Raw genomic sequence first — 6664 nt, forward strand, 5'->3', positions numbered from 1 at the left:
TTAACGTTAAGAACGCGAAATTAACGTTAATTTGACGATCTTAACGTTAATAAACGAAACGAAGTGACTTCGTGTCGTTTATTAACGTTGATTATCGTAACGAAATGATATCGCTTAACGAACGAAACAATATCATTTCGTTACGATAATCAACGTTAATAAACGAAACGAAGTCATTTCGTTTCGTTTATTAACGTTAAGAACGCGAAATTAACGTTAATTTGACGATCTTAACGTTAATAAACGAAACGAAGTGACTTCGTGTCGTTTATTAACGTTGATTATCGTAACGAAATGATATCGTTTCGTTCGTTAAGCATGCCTGATGAAAGTGATTAAGACGATAATTGGTGACCAAGTTATCGGTGACGATTAAGTAATCGACTATGTAACGAGTACCTGTAATGCCCCACAACTCACCCATAGAAGATTATGCATTCACGAGTTCAAAATTGTTTCGTTCTGCGCAGTTACGTCACACTTGACCGCTTCATCGAATGAAAGAAAGAGAGAAAGAAAACAAGAGCTAAAGAAAAATGACGTAAAAATTGCTCATAAAAACAGCTGAACTAATGTTTACATGCGCAATGCGCCACCTTCTCTTATTCCATCATGGTTTTGAACAAATCACACACAAAAGATTTCGCATTGCACATGTGAACAAAAGATCAGCTGTTTTTTATGGGCAATTTATTCGTTATTTTCCGTTAACTCTTGTTTTTTTCTCTCTTTCTTTCATTCGCTCAAGCAGTCAACTCTGACGTAGATGCGCAGAACGAAGCTATTTTGAACTCGTGAATGCGTAATCTCCTGAGTGATTTGTGCCTGTCTTGTAAGGTAAATAATCGAAATTTCAAACATAGGCCCGATTCGATCTTCGACTGTGGTCGAAAGAGCTGGGCCCGAATCGCCACATACGATCATGGATCGAAAACTATACGAAAGACAATTACGTGATACGTCAGACGTATGTATCGAATGGCATTACCACATACGAAAGCTATCGTATCGTAATTCATTCTCAGTTCACAATAGATTTTAAGGTCCACATCACTGTGGATTTTATTTTTATATCACATTAGATGTAGAAATGTCAAAATATTTAAAAAATTTAATAAACAAACGAAATTTCAAAATGGATGTGCACTTACTATTCTACATAAGTTCAAGCTATAGTGAGGAAGATGAAACAGTAGCATGGAGGCTACTTAGAGATAAAAGTGATCCTCTAGCTTTACCACAAACTGCGTAAGTATATGACAAATAAAGTTTTACAAGTATACAAAAATGTGTGTTTTGCAGATTCCTGAAACGATTTAGATTATCTAAAGAGGCTTTCCAGTTTGTATTTCATGCCTTAAATTTGAAGCAGGTAGGCAAACGTTCAATTACATTTATAAAATAAGTTTTTTAATTGAATATCTATTTTACAGTCATCGGTTGCATTGATGGCACACACATCGGCTTGCAAAGACCATCTGTGGATAAGCATATGTACTTTAATAGGAAAGGATACCATAGTGTGAACGCCATGATAGTGAGTTGTTGCTCATTTTCTTTATTCTTTATACTAACTATATAAATATTTTGCCAGATGTGCGATCACACCTATAAAGTTTTGGCAATTAACTGTCAGTACGGTGGTGCGGCTCATGATTCCTTCGTTTGGAGGCATTCAGATCAACGACGAGTATTGCAAGAGCGGTTTGAAGTTAATAGGCGGAGCAATGCGTGGGTTTTAGGTACGGCAATGTATGCTTTGTGGTTAATATTACTATTATAATGACAATTTTCATTTCAATAGGTGATTATGGCTATCCACTAGAGCCGTGGTGTATAACGCCTTACCGAAACCCGGCCGATGGACGTTGGAGAATTTTAGGGTATGGAAATAAAGGAAGATACCAGTAGTGGCACGATTTGCCAATGTGTGTTCAGCTTTACATAATATCTGCATACAGTTCAAAATTGATTACAACATACGAAGATATGAATCAGACCAAATCAGCGATGTTGACCAGTGATTCTGACCCCCTAACCCGCTGGGGGAAAGAAAGTGGTGTAGTGGTTGTTGTCGATTGCCCACGAATATATTCAATGGCCTGCTTCCAAGGTACAAGATAATATGCGAAAATTTAAAGCGATGAAGAATATACCGAATGTGGTGGGATGCATTGATTGCTCTCATATTAAAATCAAATTTCCGGTTTCATATTAAAATCAAATTTCCGGTTTTATTTCAACCGATAGCACTTTTATAGTCTGCAGTTGCAAGCCGTTGTGGATGCGGATAAAATGTTTATAGATGTATTCGTCGGGGAACCAGGCTCGTTGCACGACAGTCGAATTTTGAGACGCTCCAGCTTATATGAAAGACCGACGGAAAATATGAAGCCGACCTTTCCTTTTAATTCGATTTTGCTTAGAGATTCAGCGTATGGAAATGCCCAATGGTTAATAAGTTCCTTTCGTGATAATGGATTTTTGATACCGGCAAAGAGGCAGTTTAATTTTATACATTCTTCAACAAGAATTGTTGTTGAAAATGCATACGGACTGCTCAAAACAAGATTCCGATGATTACTTCACTTCAACGAAATTGTAGACTTAAGTTCCGTAGTCAAAATAATTATATGCCGATGTATTCTTCACAACATTTGCTGTTTAGAGCACGACAGTATTTAAGATGAATCGTGGATAGAAGAAGAGGTTGTGAATATTGTGCGTTCTTAAGACAATGATAATGATGTTATCCATTTGCCCTAGCATTTCTCTTAATCCATATAGGAAAATAATGAGAATAAAGTTTTGTATGGTTGAATAAATAAATCCTTTGTTTTTATTTAAATAATTCAAGACAACAAAAGCTTTTGACTGTGGCGCAAAGTTTGCAATAAAAATAGTACGTATTTGCAGTGTTCAAAATTCAACGTGAATTTGGTTTTACTAAGGTTACTTAAAATCAAAAAAAAAAAATGTTTCTTCGGTTTGCATCAAATAAAAAAATATCTTACTCAATTCAAACATACGTAAAAGTATTCTATATACACAAAATATCAGAAATATATCAGACTGCAATTTTCTTAAAAATATTATAAACACAAAATAACTCAGACTAAAAATTTCTTAAAACTATTCTATTTACACAAGACAACAAAAATGAAACTTTAATCATTCTTATAAGTACCTCCACTATATACAGGTTAAATTTCACATATTTACATTCTAACTAGCTGAAAAAAGACACTTCAATTATTCTTATAAATACCTTCACCATATATAGATCAAATGACACATATTTATATGTTAACTAAAAAACAATTTCTATATAAAAAAAATATCACAAAAAAAAACATTCACCATAAACACGGTCACATCTTTCTCGAATCCATGAAAGCTTTCAACATGGCCCTTTTTTCTTCATGGTGCAAAAACGAAAATAACAGTGGGCCTATTTAATCCGATTTCGTTAGTTAAAATATCCTTTTATTTGTTTTCGATAATTTATGACAAAACTATGAATTTTGAAATTTAGACAATGCAAACCAATCTCAGACTCGCTCTCGAAAACTCGAACGATAATTTCGAACTTTTATTAAGATTTTTCTGAATTTTTTTGAGTATGTGTGTTTGTAACTTAAACAATTATAGGCCAATTCGGAAAAATCTCAATAAAAGGTCGAAATTGACATATAATATTCTCGAAACTTCGAATTTTCTCGTAAAAGTGTTGACAAAAACTATCGAAAATAAAATAGGTAGTTTAATTGAAGAAATTGTATAACAAATTTCGACTGCTATTTTCGTGTTGACTGCTGTAAGTGTCTGAGTCATTCACCCTGAGGTTGAATTATTGAATCATATATGGATATATACACATATATACACATATATATATATATATATATGTGTGTATATATCCACATATGATTCAATAATTCAACCTCAGGGTGAATGACTCAGACACTTACAGCCATTGTAAATTTTACCAAGTAGCGCCACTAACAGCTGATCGGTGAAAATTCGCACATTCACACGCACAGTTCTCGACTCAGTTTCAAAACAAAACTTTAGATTATTTAATTCAAATTTTAAAGTGGGATAATCCTTACAAATTTATGCATACAGAATATATATGGCGTTTTTGTTGTTATTAAAACAATAGTTTTATTTATATTAAAGCTTTTATCATTTTTTTTTTTAACTTTGAAAAAACTCCGAACACCATTCCTTCATTATATGACATTCGACTGCCTAGTCCACTGCCTTCCACTCTATTCGCAACATAACCTCTACTTAAGCTGCCAAACTATATAGTAAACAATGCTTACAGCAGTCCACACGAAAATAGCAGTCGAAATTTATTTATAATTTATATTTATATATATATCTATATATATATATTGTAGAAAGTTCATATCTTATCAGTTTTCTTAAGTAGAGAAGTAACTTCAAAATGTAAATAACATCGAGCGAGAAGGAATGTCGAAAACACAATAGGTAAGGGCGAGAAACCGAGTCACACGTACACTATTTTGAGAGAGTGCGTGCGTTACTTTTTGCCCTACATCAATGTGAAAGTCAGGCATGCTTAACGAACGAAACAATATCATTTCGTTACGATAATCAACGTTAATAAACGAAACGAAGTCATTTCGTTTCGTTTATTAACGTTAAGAACGCGAAATTAACGTTAATTTGACGATCTTAACGTTAATAAACGAAACGAAGTGACTTCGTGTCGTTTATTAACGTTGATTATCGTAACGAAATGATATCGCTTAACGAACGAAACAATATCATTTCGTTACGATAATCAACGTTAATAAACGAAACGAAGTCATTTCGTTTCGTTTATTAACGTTAAGAACGCGAAATTAACGTTAATTTGACGATCTTAACGTTAATAAACGAAACGAAGTGACTTCGTGTCGTTTATTAACGTTGATTATCGTAACGAAATGATATCGTTTCGTTCGTTAAGCATGCCTGGTGAAAGTGATTAAGACGATAATTGGTGACCAAGTTATCGGTGACGATTAAGTAATCGACTATGTAACGAGTACCTGTAATGCCCCACAACTCACCCTTAGAAGATTATGCATTCACGAGTTCAAAATTGTTTCGTTCTGCGCAGTTACGTCACACTTGACCGCTTCATCGAATGAAAGAAAGAGAGAAAGAAAACAAGAGCTAAAGAAAAATGACGTAAAAATTGCTCATAAAAACAGCTGAACTAATGTTTACATGCGCAATGCGCCACCTTCTCTTATTCCATCATGGTTTTGAACAAATCACACACAAAAGATTTCGCATTGCACATGTGAACAAAAGATCAGCTGTTTTTTATGGGCAATTTATTCGTTATTTTCCGTTAACTCTTGTTTTTTTCTCTCTTTCTTTCATTCGCTCAAGCAGTCAACTCTGACGTAGATGCGCAGAACGAAGCTATTTTGAACTCGTGAATGCGTAATCTCCTGAGTGATTTGTGCCTGTCTTGTAAGGTAAATAATCGAAATTTCAAACATAGGCCCGATTCGATCTTCGACTGTGGTCGAAAGAGCTGGGCCCGAATCGCCACATACGATCATGGATCGAAAACTATACGAAAGACAATTACGTGATACGTCAGACGTATGTATCGAATGGCATTACCACATACGAAAGCTATCGTATCGTAATTCATTCTCAGTTCACAATAGATTTTAAGGTCCACATCACTGTGGATTTTATTTTTATATCACATTAGATGTAGAAATGTCAAAATATTTAAAAAATTTAATAAACAAACGAAATTTCAAAATGGATGTGCACTTACTATTCTACATAAGTTCAAGCTATAGTGAGGAAGATGAAACAGTAGCATGGAGGCTACTTAGAGATAAAAGTGATCCTCTAGCTTTACCACAAACTGCGTAAGTATATGACAAATAAAGTTTTACAAGTATACAAAAATGTGTGTTTTGCAGATTCCTGAAACGATTTAGATTATCTAAAGAGGCTTTCCAGTTTGTATTTCATGCCTTAAATTTGAAGCAGGTAGGCAAACGTTCAATTACATTTATAAAATAAGTTTTTTAATTGAATATCTATTTTACAGTCATCGGTTGCATTGATGGCACACACATCGGCTTGCAAAGACCATCTGTGGATAAGCATATGTACTTTAATAGGAAAGGATACCATAGTGTGAACGCCATGATAGTGAGTTGTTGCTCATTTTCTTTATTCTTTATACTAACTATATAAATATTTTGCCAGATGTGCGATCACACCTATAAAGTTTTGGCAATTAACTGTCAGTACGGTGGTGCGGCTCATGATTCCTTCGTTTGGAGGCATTCAGATCAACGACGAGTATTGCAAGAGCGGTTTGAAGTTAATAGGCGGAGCAATGCGTGGGTTTTAGGTACGGCAATGTATGCTTTGTGGTTAATATTACTATTATAATGACAATTTTCATTTCAACAGGTGATTATGGCTATCCACTAGAGCCGTGGTGTATAACGCCTTACCGAAACCCGGCCGATGGACGTTGGAGAATTTTAGGGTATGGAAATAAAGGAAGATACCAGTAGTGGCACGATTTGCCAATGTGTGTTCAGCTTTACATAATATCTGCATACAGTTCAAAATTGATTACAACATACGAAGATATGAATCA

At 34.4% G+C, this 6664-nt stretch overlaps 2 long non-coding RNA genes across 2 annotated transcripts; both read left to right on the plus strand.

The window, feature by feature from the left end:
* Positions 1-1334: 1334 nt before the first annotated feature.
* LOC137248212 (uncharacterized) lies at positions 1335-1724 on the plus strand. Its single transcript, XR_010952123.1, has 3 exons — positions 1335-1372; positions 1434-1537; positions 1595-1724. It is a non-coding gene; the product is annotated as an uncharacterized lncRNA (long non-coding RNA).
* A 4277-nt stretch (positions 1725-6001) lies between these two features.
* On the plus strand, positions 6002-6393 carry LOC137248050 (uncharacterized). Its single transcript, XR_010952029.1, has 3 exons — positions 6002-6039; positions 6101-6204; positions 6262-6393. It is a non-coding gene; the product is annotated as an uncharacterized lncRNA (long non-coding RNA).
* The last annotated feature ends 271 nt before the right edge of the window (positions 6394-6664 follow it).

The sequence above is a fragment of the Eurosta solidaginis genome, chromosome 4 (assembly GCF_040869045.1).
Source record: "Eurosta solidaginis isolate ZX-2024a chromosome 4, ASM4086904v1, whole genome shotgun sequence".
Classification (NCBI taxonomy): Eukaryota; Metazoa; Arthropoda; class Insecta; order Diptera; family Tephritidae; genus Eurosta; species Eurosta solidaginis.